The sequence below is a fragment of the Myodes glareolus genome, chromosome 11 (genome assembly GCF_982192425.1).
Source record: "Myodes glareolus chromosome 11, mMyoGla1.1, whole genome shotgun sequence".
Lineage (NCBI taxonomy): Eukaryota > Metazoa > Chordata > Mammalia > Rodentia > Cricetidae > Myodes > Myodes glareolus.
In genome coordinates, this window is record NC_142036.1 from 86,708,079 (window position 1) to 86,723,236 (window position 15,158).

Genomic DNA, 15,158 nt, shown 5'->3' on the forward strand with positions numbered 1-15,158 from the left:
TTTTGCAGGATTTGGGGACCCTATACCTCAGCTGGGGAGGTGCTTAGTCTTACTGCATCTAGCTATGCAATGTTTTGTTGACATCCGTGGGAGGCCTGTCATTTCCTGCATAGAAAGGCAGAGTGGATGGGGGGGGGCTCAGGGGAGGTGGGAGGGGAGAGACTGAGAGTAGGGAGGAAAAACTGGTTGGGATGTAAATAAAACATAAATAAATAAAAATGAAAAGAGAAAAATAAAAAGGAAGAATAAGAGAGAGGAAAAGTAAGAGGATAAAATTTGGAGAGAAATGGTGGATCTGGGTATATATAATCGAAATACATATATTCATGTATGAAATCTCAAACAATAAATGTTAAATATTGTGAAAATATATAAAGCTTATTAAAACACTGGAAGTAAAAAAGACTTACCCCATCTTCCTAGAGCTCAGTTGAGGAGAAAATGAAGCAAGAACAAAATAATAATGCAGAATCACAAAGAATATAATATAGGTTTGAACAGATAGCATGAACTGTTAAAAGAAATTATGTTTTTTTGATAAACTAACTTAAAATACGTGGATCAGCAGTAGCAGCCAGCAAGTTTTCCTGTGACTTGGCCCTGAGGTCTCTACTAGAATGATAAAGAAAGCTCTCTGCTCGAGCTATGGATTATCAGGTAGACGTAAATAATGCAAAGTCATAAACAACCTCCCCGTCCGTACGATTACACAAAGGTCTATTTCATACGACCACTGAGCTCCTAGAGCTTTGTAGATTTCCGCAGTCCCATCACACTTTTCTAGAAAGTCCTTCTAGAGAGAGGATAGAGCTGTTTCTGTGGTAGGCAAACAGAAGCTGAAAGACAAACGAGGAAACCCGGACGCTTGACAGTTTCAGGAAAGACTCCATTTGGAAAGGCAAAGTGTCACCAGGTATTTATGCCTGGCTTTTAGATGGAGAAACATCTCTGAAACGGTATAAAGACTCTTTAACAGGCTCTCTAGTATGGACAGGAAACCAAACTATTGAAGACGTCATTAGGACAGTGACTTTTTTTTTTTAACCCTCCCCCCCCCCAACTCTCTCCTCACCCCTTTTCTCCTTTTCCCAATATAGAGCCAGCTGACCACTCCCAGAGTATGAATTTATGATCGGGGCAAAGCAAGGTGGTAAATCCAGCGATCGCACAGTTCTACACAGGGCAAATGCTGAATCATCTTACAGCATACGGAGTGTACAGCCCTCAAGTTCTCCTGACCGTATGGAACTGGTTGTCAGTTTTAGAGAAGAACCCTGCTACGGCCAGACCTTGCACACACGCATCATGGTGCTCTCATGGTCCTGGGTCCCTGGGCTGAAAAGGAGGGCACAGGGTTAGGTCTCTCTGGTTCTTTGCGTGTGTGATCTGTGAACTAGTTGTGTTTTAGACGACACAGAGGAAAACAAAAAAAGGACGTGTAGACACTTGTTTTAAACTGTGCTTCAGATCACTGTTTTATTATTATAATTATTAGCCTTTTTGAGTGAGCTGTTAGCATTAGAAAAATATACTCAGGATTAGCCTTTTAAATAAAATATTCAGTGTTGCCTACTTTATCAAGCGATTTGCAGACATTAGGAATACTAGTAGAGACAAGTTATAGCTGTAATTTCTTTTTCAATCCCCGAGGTAAAATACTAACCACCAAAGACGCCCTCTAGGCAATTCCCGAACCCACCAGTGTCTCCTTTCTGCCAGGGCGGGTTCCAGAGCGAGGCTGCTCTCTATGTGTGTGTAGCACCCAGACGCGGCAAACCTAAATCACATTTCCATCACCATATTGCCTCACATTTCCCATTTGGTCCTTCAACAACAACAGCAACACAACACCCCGACACAGCAGCATTTTCTTTAAAATTCCCCCGCTGGTGAAGCGCCAGGCCGGCGTGGGGTCGCTGGTGATGCGGCCCCGAGACTCCCCGGTGCTCAGTTCCCTGCGGTCTGTGCGACCGGCTGGGCGAGCGCGCACCTGAGCGGCGGGGCTGGAGGGCGAGCGAGCAGGGCGAGCAGGGCGAGGCCGGGGCCGCGCTCCTCCTCCGCACCGGCCGGGGTCACCTGGCGCCTTCCGCTCCAGTCCCTGTTCCTAGTGCCGGAGCTTCACCCGGCGGCCACCAGCCATCCCATTTCCCCACTACCCTTCCACCGCAGGCCCCTGCCCTGCTGCCCGCGCGCGTCCTTCCCGCGCCCGCTCACCCTGCCGCGCCCCCAGGTGTCCCCGCAGTCCAGCCACCTCTCCGGCCCGCCCCGCCCAACGTTGCCGGGGCTCGGGCCCGGCCCCGCGGTCTCCCTCCCACCCCCGTCCCCCTCGTGCCCCTCCCCAGCACGCGCTATTTTTAGCCCATCCTCCGCGCGCCGCCCGCCCGCTCGGCGCAGCTCGCCGCCGCCCGCCCGCCCGCCTCCCCGCACGGCGCGCAGCGCCCCAGCCTCGCGCGCCCCCGCCGCCTGCGCCCCGCCGCGCCCCGCCGGCAACTTTCCCTTCCCGCTCGGCCTCCTGCCTCGCCATTCCCTCCTGCGCTGCGGAAGATGGCTGTTAGGAGAAGGCGGCGAAGTTAGGGGTCGCAGACGCGGGGCGGAGGAGGGCGCACAGCCTCGGCGGGAGCGGGCTGAGGTGAGTGACACCACAGTCGGGTCTGGTGCTGCCGGGGAAAGCCCTGGGAATTGGGGGCCACGCGTACTCCGGGTGCGCCGCGGCATTCCCTGTCGGACTCCCCGGGCTGGCAGCATCTCTGTCGGGACTTCCACGCCACTTGGTTTGCATCTTACAGCCCGGAGCTTGGTGGGTACCATTGTCAGAAGTTGGGTGCTGGGTGGTGTTTTTGGTGAAGACCCTGGCATTCGGCTAGGCAAGCAGAGGTGAGGGTCGTATGGCAGATTTTGCCTCGCCCCCCCGCACCCCAACCCACACCCGATTTCTGTCGGATCCAAGCCGTGAACGAAAAGTTTGCACAGCCAACGTGTTGCTTGAGGGGAGAAATACTTAGTGGGGTACCTTTGGTGTTTGGAGGGGCACTTCAGTTCCAAGCCAGTACAGCCGAATACCTACCGGGTTTGGAGAAAAAGTTCAGGTTGGAGGATGGGAGATGAAACAGTGCTGTGCTCAGTGGAGGAGAGTGATGAATGTTTGCTCCTTAAGTTAAATTGGGGGGTGTCGCAGTGGGGATGGGATGCAGCGGCGAAGACAGGGGGGCGTTCCCCCATCCCTGCTTGCTTAGCTGGTAGCTTGGCTCTGAGGACATCACCCACTTGTGGGCAGTGAGAGGCGCTGGTGTCAGAGGCCTGTGTGTCTGTGTGAGACAGAGTGGGAACGAGCTGCCCTGCAGATCCAAGGCACCGGTACCGGGCTCTGCTGTTCATGGTCTTGAAGAAGTCTCTGTGAGTGACTTTCTTCTTATGCTCTCATTTCAGGAGAATCTGTCACATTTGTTTTCCCTGGCGGGAAGGTGTGTCTTTCCCCTAAGAGGAACTTTCAGATTGACTGTAGGCTTTTGAAATCTGTGAGAAAAACAGTCTTGATGCACACACGTATCTCACGACTAGGCACAGTACAGAAGCCAGATACAAAGGACTTAAAAAGTTCAATGCATGCCAGGAAAAAAGTGAGGAATTAAGCAGTTTCCCCCATGGTATACCGCTTATGCAACTGAACATTTTTGGTGGGCCAAGACAGCTTATAGGGTAGCGATTAGGAGCTCCGAGTCCTCCGAGCATAATCCAAATTTTGTAAGAATGAAGTTCAGGAAAAGAGGAGTGAGTTCTCATGAACCCCTGTTACAGAAAAACTAACCTGAAGTCTTTTGACTTTTGAAAAGGTCTAGATGTTATTTTCTGGTGTCCCAGAAATCTTTTAAATCCTGTAATTAGTAGCAGCACAGAAGCTGCCGTTAATAAAGGAGGGCAGGAGAGGAATCACGTTTGGGAAAAGACGCCTTGGAACTACTCTTTGGGACTTTGGATGTTAAATGTGGAAATTATTGCCACTGGAAGTTTGTTGTGTTACATATTTGCATTTTTTTCCCAAGGATAAGTCGTCATTCTTATCCTTTAAAATCACTCTTCCAGTTTGGGCCAATTTAATTATTGCACAGACACCAAGTCATGGATGTACCTTCTGCTTAAAATACTTCCAAACAGTAACGTATCTCAGGTAAGTTTGCCATTTCCCCTCATTTCTGTTGTGTGATTCGAGCAAACCTCACGATGAGAAGCGTTGACTGTCAACACGTCACATGTGGGGAACAGGTCAGGTCTTCAGGAGTGTTTCAGTTAGCAAAGCGGTGCCCAGGGCACTGGTATCCCGAGCCCAGACCTTTCACGGACTGGCAGCTAGAGGGAGAGAGATGTGGTCCTTGGTTTGCTCCCAAGCTGGTGATCTCCACTACACAGTGGACAGTTTAGGTGGACAGAAGGTGTGCAGGAGGAAGAGTTTGAGAAGAGGTACCAGTTTATAGATAGCAAGCAGATGCTCTTTGTACCTCAGTCTCCCTGTTCCTCTCTCTCTGAAGTCCAGCCTGTTGAGCTGCCTTTGTTGGAAAGCCAGGCTGACGTTGGCCCGTGACTGTTGCACTGAGCCACCTCTGTCTGTAAGATAATGATGATGCCTTGAAAGCTAAAAGGCGATTTTAGATGATTATCATTGTTTGTGACTAGACTATTTTATTATAGACTTTATGAAGTTACTTTCACTGTCCTTAATTGTTGCGCACACACAGACCACACCACACACACACACACACACACACACACACACACACACACACGCTATACATTAGCTTCTCCCGGAGGGTTTAAGGAATTTTAAATCCTGAGGCTAGCTAGAACATAAAAAGAGAACTACTTAAATGATACTCATAATTTATCATCTTAATATTTTCAACTATGGGCTTCATTTTTTATTAGGGCGATTTTCTTGAATTGTTTAAGCATTACAACATGTTGTGCTGTACACCCTCTCAGAGGGGAATGTGTGTGTTATTCTTAAATAGAGATAGGGAGAAATAGCTAACAAGGAGAGTCATTCGAGAAACATATGGACATGATAAAATCCTTCTGTATGCGGCATCTGCACCTTCTCATTAGTGAAATAGGGAAGCCATGGACATTTTTCTTGTGATTACATCCAAATGTGTTTTTTTTTTATATATTTGTGTTTAAGTTGGTGGGGGCTTTTGCTGCTTAAAGCCCTTTCCTTCCAGTGAGGATAGCACACTTAGTTTTGTTATCCACATTCACAGATACAGATAACTGTTTCTAGACTGTTATTATAACTTAGATTACTGGGTAATTCCCACCCCCTCCAAAAGAGATAGGGTTTAGACAGAGGACAGCAGGAAGATGGATAGACCCACAGTGGCACACTAGTGGTTTTGTGACCCCAAGGGCATTGATATGTATTTATCATTTTATTAATCACGAGAGCAAACTGTTACAGCAAATCATAGGCTTACACATTCCCAGATTCTCAAGCATCATCGCCAGAGGTAGCATAGATTTGGGGGCCCTTGCTCTAGTCGGCATGAATAGGTTTTTGCTCTTGGAAAACTCTCAGAGCCATCTGAAGAGGGCTGAGCAGCCTCAGCTTCTCTAGGTGGTATGTGTTCATGCAGATGCTCCTCAGCCCATATCTGTCCGGACTCTGCTGGTCTTGCTTTATCAACCACAGCCTCTTCCTTCCCTGATCAAAACCCCATGGGGTTTATCAGCTCTCTCATCAACCCAAGAGTCAGCAGCAAGAGGACTCTTGATCTCATTTCTTAGGAGAATATTCCAGAAGTCAGGAAGGGAACACCCACTCCAGAGCCAGATGGTGGTCAGAGATCACGTGATGTGTATCAAGGATGTGCGCTCCCCCCCCCCCCCCCCGACCCCCGTGGGTCTGATGCTTTGGCATAATTTGCAGTCTGATGATTGTAAACAAGAGATTTAATGGGAAAATCTCATTGTTTTTGTTCTGTGTCGACTTTGCATTTTAATAAATAGACCTTACTAGAAGAAAACACACAGCAACTTGCTCATCTTTTTCTTCATTCTACTGTGTTCCCTCCATCAAATCTCAACAGAATTTTCAAGATAATTGCCCACGTGACTTGTAGCAGCCAAGGTGATAGATAGATGCGTGCCATTGTGTAACCAGGAATGAAGTGTATTAGCCAGGATGCAGAAGAAAACATTGCAGTTCCTTAGAAAATGAAGTCTTATGTAAGCTCACACATATTTGTTGAAAACAGTTCTAGGTTTGTTTTTTTTTTTTAACGAAGAAGACAGGAACAGACACTCTATCCAGTTAATGTAGTTTTACTATCCCTTCTCTTAATTGCATGCTTTGTGCAAACTCATCTGAGTGATTCTCAGGGCAAAGGATGGGGGAAATCTGGTGATTTTCTGTTGTCTGTGAAGAATCTGGTTTGCAGCCTCAGAGAGAGGGAGTGCTTACTCGTTGTATGGTGCAGAAGGCAGAGTGCAGCAGGATGTTCTAAAACTGATGGTACTGTCTTCCCATTGAGCAGAAGCTGTTACAGGAAAGAGGTAAGTGTGGTCCAGCTCCTGGAGAATGGCGATAAGTGGAATGTTCAAGAAAGGTAAGATTGCATGGATTGGGTGTCACTCAAGGTATTTAGTAGCCAGGCATGAAAACAAATGTCAGTACTAACTAAAATCAGAGAATATTGTTGGTTTTCATTTGCTGTTTCTGCTTAACTCGTGCAATGAATTTATCAGTTTGAAGCAACCCACATTCCACACAGCTCAACAGACACTCTACAGTCTCATCAGATGCTCCATGGAGAGTGACCAGCCTCCAGCTTTCCTGTACTGCCAGCAGCATTGTCTTCCTGTAGCTGTAGGACCGAGCTCCCCACTTCCTATCTGGCTGTCATTGTCAGGTTGTCTCAGCTCTTGGGAGCTACCGGTAGTTCTGTGCTGAGGAGCCCCTTCCGGGCACCTGTGCACCATGGTAGCTCACGTCCTCAGGTCTCCGCTTCTTTACTTGAGTGAAAGAGACTATACTGTGGCATGGTGTGATACGGTGCCTTTTCCATATCTGTATCTATCTATATATCTTTAAAAATTATTTATTTATTTTTCTTTATATGCATTGATGTATTGCCTGCATGTATGTCTGTGTGAGAATTTTGGATCCCCCGGAACTGGAGTTACAGAGTTGTGAGCTGTCGTAGGAGTTCTGGGAACTGAACCTGGAGCTTCTGAAAAAACAGCCTCTGATTTTAACTACAGAGTTGTCTCTCCAGGCCATCCATGCACACACACACGCACACACACACAAATACATGCATATATATATACATATACACACATACATATATAACACACACATACACACATTTATATATAATATACACAAGCACACATACATACACACATGCACATATACATATATGTTATATACACATGCGAATATAATGTACACATACACACATGCACACATACATATAACATACACACACACACAGGAACACATACACATGACATATACACACACATGCACACATACATATATACACATATACACACAGGCACATATACACATGATATACACATACACACACATACATACATACATATAATATACACACATGCACATATGATATGTATGTACACGCTCACACATACATATATAACATATCCATGCACACGTGCACAAATGCATACCTAATATATATAACTATCTATAATACATATATGACTAATGTATCATACAGCCCGCAGAGTGGCATCATCACCTTTGCTACAGTCTAATGATTCTACTTGTCTTTAAAGGAGGCTACCAAATGACTCATTGGAGGTCACCTTAGGATGTGTCCACCCCATTGCCTGGCTCATAAATCTCTAGGCTCAGAAACCACTCCCTCAGGGGCAAAGCTCAAAATACCGTTTCCGGACTGATCCCATGAGATGTTTTGCTGTCACTGCCCACACCCCAGCTTTTGTAAGGGGGGCTGTGCTTTGCTGCCCAAGAGAGGAGTCTCTGCGTTTATATATATGAACGAGGTTCAATTATTATGGCCCAAAAGAATAACATATTTTTACTGTTGAGGGAAAGAGAATGAAAAAAATCAAAGAACAAACAATTGTTTAATAGAATGTTTAAATTTTTGGCCACCTTCGGCCATCTGACTGGAGTTTTGCTCGTCTCTGGAAAGAGTGATTTTCTGGGGTTGAGGTAGTGATGGTTGGGAAGCCCTACCGTGCAATGATGGTGCTGAAGACAGAATGGAAGTCTTCTTGTTAGCATGTGTTAGCCTGGGAACTGATTCATTTCGTCTTTAAAAGCAGAAGGCTGTTAAGGAACCAGCACTGTGATTAGGAGCCCCACAGTGTGGCCTTCCAAATTCTGACTAGAGGAAACAGACCCAAGGCCACTCAGAAGCACAGTACTGTCTGAGACGCTGAGATGATGGGGTGCTTTGTAGGAGCTTTGGCCTACAGAGCACATCCTCTTCTCTAAACGCTTTTCTGGGACCATTTTATCAAGTCCAGACTTCCACTCTGGCTGCCCTGACTACACTTCTCTTCTGCTGCTCCCATTCCCGTCCTCATGTAAAGGGAGACTTGGAAAGGTTAACTACCTTGCTCGGGGTCACCTGACTACAGGCGGCCCCAGAAATTGAATGCAGGTCTGATTTCAGAGCCCAGCGCCTGTGCTCGCATTCTGTGCTCACAGCAGTAAGCAAAGTCTCCAGGGGAAGCCGTTCATGCGCACATTGAAGTGTCTCTGCTGCCGCTGCTCTTGGGGTCCGTCATTCACCTTGACAGAACTGTACACTGGAAGACGCTGGCTGGCTAAAGATACGAGGGAGAGCGGGTGCTGCATCATGCTTTCATTTCCCCAGCAGGAAGCGCGGATGATAGGTCTCTCTTAGATCTAAAAGTGAGAATCGGTGGAGGCTGTCCATTTTCATTTGAACCTTCCATTTCGGTTAAAATCAAAAGCTCCGAGTCCATTTTCTGTCCTGTATGTAGATTTCTACTATTAAGTTAAATCAGGAGACATTATGAATTCCCACCCCCTCTTTGGCCATAGGGTTCTTTCTATAGCTTTTCAGATGCCGCTGTTTTGATCTACTTGAAAAGTCTATTGAGACATTCTTTCTTTCTTCTTCTATTACTCGGCCCTCCTTTCTACTCGGTGGTGTCTCCGAATTCTATTCATAGATATCTGCCCCTTTCTTCTATCTTATGTACTTAAATCTCCTTTAAATGGCTCGTGTTCCATTGATCAGATCATTGGCCCAGATCCCCTTCCTGCTTCCCTGTGAAACACAAGCTTGGTGTGGGACTCTGGAAACCTCATCTAATTTCTGTTAATTTTACAGAGTGATGCTCTATCCCCCCGATATACTTGAGAATTCTTTAAGGGTTCTCTGGATATTTTAGTCAAACTGCAAACATTTAAGATGGATTATTCCAAGAAAATTCTCAGGTTGGACTGTGTTAGGTCAGGTGAATACCAGCAAGCTGTTCTGTGGAGGACAAGTAGGTGGAACACTTGGATTGCCTCCCCTGGGTCCCGGTGTCTGCCCTTCTTGAACACTCCATTTGGCAAAGAGAAACTGTGAGTCCCTCGGCTGACCTGGAGAGTACTCAGAAAACCTTGAAATGAACTTGTTTCTTTATGTAAGTTTTAGCGTTTTCTTTAGAGCTAAGACTCTAAAAGCCTCCACTTTTATGACACTGTTTAACTGACTAGACCCATCTTAGCCTTAGCAGCTTTGAATGTTAGACTGTTGCTGTTAGTGGCTTAGACTTTAGGTAGTGGGAGACAGCCAGGCTGAGGGAATTAGTCAACACGTAATAACACCCAACTGTTTTGTTTCCGGAGCTGGGCATTTCCGAGGCTAGTTCTACCAGTCATTTCCCCGGGATTATGTTATGTAAGGAGCATACAGTCAGGAGCTGAGTTGTGTCTGTCCATCCCCCCCCCCCCCCCCCCCCGCCCCACCGCAATCGGAGACTGAATGGCCTGTTTCCTGTTTCCATTCTCAGTGCACATTCTGACCAGAGATACCAAGTCCTTGTTTTGTGACTCTGTTGGGACACTGTACCTCTTAGTCCCTCTGTTTTGCTTTGCCTATGGGCAATGTGTGACTCATCTCTTTTTGTGACGAACCCTCTGATCCCTGCAGGGTCTTCTCATCTCAGTCTTCTCTTGATTGATTCCTAATAACATCTGAGCTTCCTGAAGGATTAGACATTGAATTGTAGTGTTAATTTTTAAAACCCATGGTTGAAACGACTCATGAAGAAATTCTTTATTTTGTGTGTGTGTGCGTGCATGCGTGCGTGCGTGTGTCCGGAACACACCATTCTCTTCCTTTACACATGTACTTGTAGCCCCTGTAATTTTCATGGCTCGCTCCACAACTATGACCTCTCTCTGACCACACCTTGATGGATAAAGCAGAGAAGGTCTCATTTGCTATCCAAACAAAATGCCACAGGAATAATGAGCTGATTTTGCCCAGACTACTAATTTGTAGAGTGTGAACTTACTGTTTTTATTAAGCATTTCAGTTAAGTATGTGGTGACATAAAATGTAAATGCTTTTGTTTGTAGACGTTATGAATTATTTAAACCCCAACCCAGTGGACAAATATTAAACACAAGCCACAGAACTGGTGACAGGAACAGTGCTGTGTTGTGTGGCATGAAACACATAACTTGGAGAATGCTTGCCAGTGTCGGGGTTGGGGTCTGGCACGGAGCTTCAAATTCTGTTTCTGTTTAATCTGTGTAAGTGTAGAAAACATTCCTGGGGCAGTGGTTTTCCCACAACTAAGCAACGTTAACTTCCAGGCCCTGTTTGCTGGTTCAGGGTAATCAGATTCCGTTATGTGTCCGAGACTCAAATTCCACCAGTATCTAACCCTCAAATGTTAGCTTTCATACAGAATCCACTGAAAATGCTGCATTTTTTTTTGTTCTTTTGAAAAATGTGATTGTCACTGTGGAGATATTGGATTCTGTGTCAGTGAGCAAAGTGTCTTCGGAGATGGTTTGGAGATGGCCAGAACGAAGAGCAGCTGGGGTACAAACGACAGAGATGAGCGGACTGACCGCTGGTGTAGGATGCCGACCTTCGCGCATGCTCTGTAGTGCTGAGTTAATCATCCTTTCCTCTGGTCGGGAGCTCCTGTTGTGTTTTGTTTGTTACAGCACCTCACCCTGACTGACCCGCCACTCACCGAGTAGCCCAAGGTGGCCTTGAACTTGTAGCTGTCCTCCTCTGGGCTTACACTGCAGGTGTGAGCCACTCCAGCCAGCAGGGCTTGATTTACCTTTTTCTAGTGCGACTGAAAACACTAACAGATAAGGTGGGATGCCCGCTCTGTGTGCCCGCTCTGTTTCCTCTTAAGGGCTTATTCACAAGTTAGCGAGGACAGATTTGTAGTTATCTCTCTAGGTTATATCTCAATAAAAACCCAAAATGAAGAAAGAATTCCATACCTGACTCTTGGATTTGTGCTTGTTGTACCAAAATTAACACATCACAGTCTTCCTTTTGGGGCGCCAACTGGATTGAAACTCTTTGAGGTTGGAGTTTTTAATCTCCTCTCACAGCATGAGTATATTTCTTACAGCTGATGCCTAAAAAATGTTTGACCTCCCAGCTGACTAGATGTTGTGATTTCTTAGTGCACTCTGGGTCCACAGGGCAGGGTGTATTTTATCGTAACGGTGAATATACTGACTCACACATGAGAAGTCCTTAGTAGCTGCTCTAACTGGCACTGTCCGAGCTCCGTAGGTTTCTCGCTCCTGCTCTGCCCCTGCAAGAGTCATTGACGTCAGTTCTCCCCGTGGGACTCCAGCCTATGAAGATCTGCACGCATGTTTCCCAACACCACAGCTCCTTGCCATGTGTGCCCAAGCAATACTAGTGGACCCAGGCTTGAGTTGACTTCATTTGATTTTTTTAATTATTAGTCTCATGGGGGCTGCTGGACAGTGCAAACCCAGTGATAATGCCTGCCAACAACACTTGTTCATTTATTCAATACTCTGACTTATTTTTGGCAGGGGGAAGATGTTGTTACCTGATTTTGTTGTTAGTGGATAGAAGAAGTGGGTTTAGTACTCCAAAAACTGCAGCGTGTTTCGGCATGTCGCCTTCATTGCTTTCCCAAATGACCAGCAATACCGTATGCCGTCTCTTCCATCAGTCCCCATCTGATTTCCTTTTTCATGATGACCTATTTCGTCTGGAGGCCTGGCCTTACTCACCCCCTTTCCAAAGCAGGTTTTACATGGCTGTCTCCCTCCTTCCCTCCCTCTCTCCTCCCTCCCTCCCTCATCTCTCTAGTGAGAAGAGCTTTCTTACCTTTGCTAATTTCTACTTTTTCATCTTTTCCCTTCCTAATGAGCCACTTACACTTGGATTGCCTGTATTACTTTCATGAAAACTGCCAGCTCCACAATTATCCTTACCACCAACATTGTTTGCTATGCTAGCCCATATCTGGAATTATGAACTCCGTTTGCTGCTATACTGAACATATTTAAAAGTGGCTATTAAAAAAATGCTGTCTTCGGATAGTTCTCTGCTATTGATTTCTTTGTCTATCTTGCCCTTTGACCTCCTTTTCTGTTGGGAGAGGGATGAGGAGCACTAAGGAATTGAAGCATACCAGAATTCAGTGGCTACAGAAATAATAATACCATCGCTGTAAATGTCGCGGGTGTTCCAAAGTGTCTGAAACCAGGACCACAGGGTGTCTCATGGAGGGCAGCAGCTTCTTCTTTGGCGTTCCCAGTGTCTTTCACACCGCTTGTGGACCTGTGAGATGGAGATGAGATGGTCGTCCTTTACACACGTGTTGGCCTTGCTGCTGCTCGTGCAGACACATAGTCTCATCTGGTTCCCACAGGCACGGAGTCTGTTGTCGGGGCCAACTGTCCGCTGACACATAGCACCGTATTAGACATTTCTACTGTTTTTTGACTTCCGGCTGGCGTTTTAATACTTGTCTTACAGGGCAAAATGTGAATGTAGAGATGTCTGCGTGGAGACTTACTTTTTGTTCAGCCCCGCTTAGTCACCCTCCGGCTCTGTGGTACCTCAGCATTTCTATTCATGGTGAGACACATAAAAGGCTCTGTGCTGTGCTCTCGGGATGAATCACCGCCTCTCTCAAGTCAGTTTTGTGTGTGCTGGATGTTCATCTTGAAACCCACCTTCCCCTCATTCCCCAAAGATGCAATTCCACTCTCTTTTCCTTTTCCATTTCGGCACCGTAGCTCACTGAGTGGACTTGCAAATGTACTTTGGAAAAGATTTCCTGTAACCAGAGAAACCCTCAGTAGCGGTCTATAGAATTTCAGACTCACGGATCCACAGTTGAGTTCTGACAACTTATGATTGCCTTCTCCAGATACTGAAGATGGAAATCTGCCCCTACTTTGTTACCTCCTCCCCAAACCTCCCCATAAACAGTTCCCTTATTAAGTCCCGATGCTACAGATTTGTTCATTTGCAGTGATGGGGAAATAAGCGGTTTGCTGTAAATATATCCTAAAATCTCTCATGTACCTGTTTGACCTAATTTTAACATTTATCTACATGAATATAAATATTTGACTTTAGTATTACACAAAACAGTAGTGTTTGCTATTTACAGAGTTCAGCAAAAGCCACTTCCTGGACTTCTCTGCTGACTTGCTGGTTAACCACAATAGTCCTTGGAAGTTACTACTTTATGCCTGTGGAAATAAATGAAATAAATCCAGCTTCTGCTGAACTTTCAAAGCATTAAAGTCAAATATGGAATAATGGCTATAGTCTTAATTTTTATAGCTTGACAGATCTACAATATTCTGCCATGGATTTGTCATTGTCGAAGTAGTGACTGGAAAACATAAAATTGGTTTCCTATCCCGGGACCAGAGAGGTGTCTCAGAGGGCAAGGCACTTGCTCCACAAGGAGGAAGGCACAGTTCAGATGACAGGCATCCTGAAAATGCCAGGAAGGCAAAGCAGCCGTCTATAACCTCAGCGCTGAGGAAGCAGGGCCAGCTGCTGGGCTGGAGCTGAATAGGGGTGTCCTGGGTTCAAACGAAAGACGCTGCTCTATGTCCAGGGGAAGAGCTATTGAGAAAGAAACCCAGCATCAACCTCTGATCTCTACAGGTATGTACACACGTGCATGTTCCTGCTACACATGTGTACCTTATACATACTTACAAACAAAATCTGACTTCTTGTTGTTTCAATTGTAAATAAAAGCCTACCATCTTACTTTAAAGAGTAAATATTACGCTACTGACATGTCCACGGTCAGAACACCTCCCCGGTTTGCCCTGGGTACTGACTGCTCTTTACCATGTGCCTATCCTGACCCCCATTCTGCCGTCTTCCCGTGCCTCAAAATCTTCTTAAACACGGTCTGTAGCTCACATCTGCTGGTGAGGAAGTCTCTCGGGGTTTTATGTCTGGAAACATCTTTAGTATGCTCTTTTTTTAAAAAAAATTTTTCTTTGATTCATAATTTCTAATAGCCTTTTAAAACCACTTTTAAGGATGCCGCTCCACTCTTTTCTCATTTGCGTTGTTTTTTCTTAGAAGTTGGCTGTTATTCTTATCTTTGTTCCTATGTGTGTCTCTATGTGCATTGATATACTGTATACATGTATGTATATATACTAAATGTAATACATGTGTATTAAATAAGTGTATTTAGGTGATTCGTAGTTTTTCTCTTCAGGGTTGGCTTTGAGTGACTTACTTGTGTCATGGCTGCTTTACAATTTCCTTTATATTGATTGAACTTCTTAAATGTGTGGGTTTGTCATTTCTGTCAAATTTTGAAAAAAAAAAGACAACGATGTCCTTCCTTCTTTCAATTTGGGAGTTTATTCTCTGAATCCCCGCCATGGACTGAGTTGCATCAGGCTTGGACTGTGTTTAGCTTTCTTCCCTCTTGCTCACTTCATTTTGGATAGTCTCGAGACCTGGGCCTTCAAGTTTGCTGCCGTTGACCACATGCACGTTGCTTTTCTTCAACTATTAAAGTTTGGTTTGGATACTTTAAAAATCTTCCCAGTTCTTTTATCCATATGAACAGTTCATGGAGCTATGGTACCCGCTTTGATGACCATGATTACACATTCTCATGTCTTTTTCAGT

General features: G+C 45.5%; 1 protein-coding gene across 7 annotated transcripts in view; it reads left to right on the forward strand.

The window, feature by feature from the left end:
* Positions 1 to 2,494: 2,494 nt before the first annotated feature.
* The window catches only part of Hdac9 (histone deacetylase 9), a 524,755-nt gene continuing 512,091 nt past the window's right edge, over positions 2,495 to 15,158 (forward strand). For 4 of the 7 annotated variants that reach the window (XM_048415426.3, XM_085697749.2, XM_048415425.3 and 1 more), the window contains exon 1: positions 2,495 to 2,629. The gene's annotated coding sequence lies outside the window, so the exon portion shown is untranslated. The remainder of the gene's footprint in view (positions 2,630 to 15,158) is intronic. The other 3 variants (XM_085697746.2, XM_085697747.2, XM_048415424.3) reach the window with 2 other exon arrangements.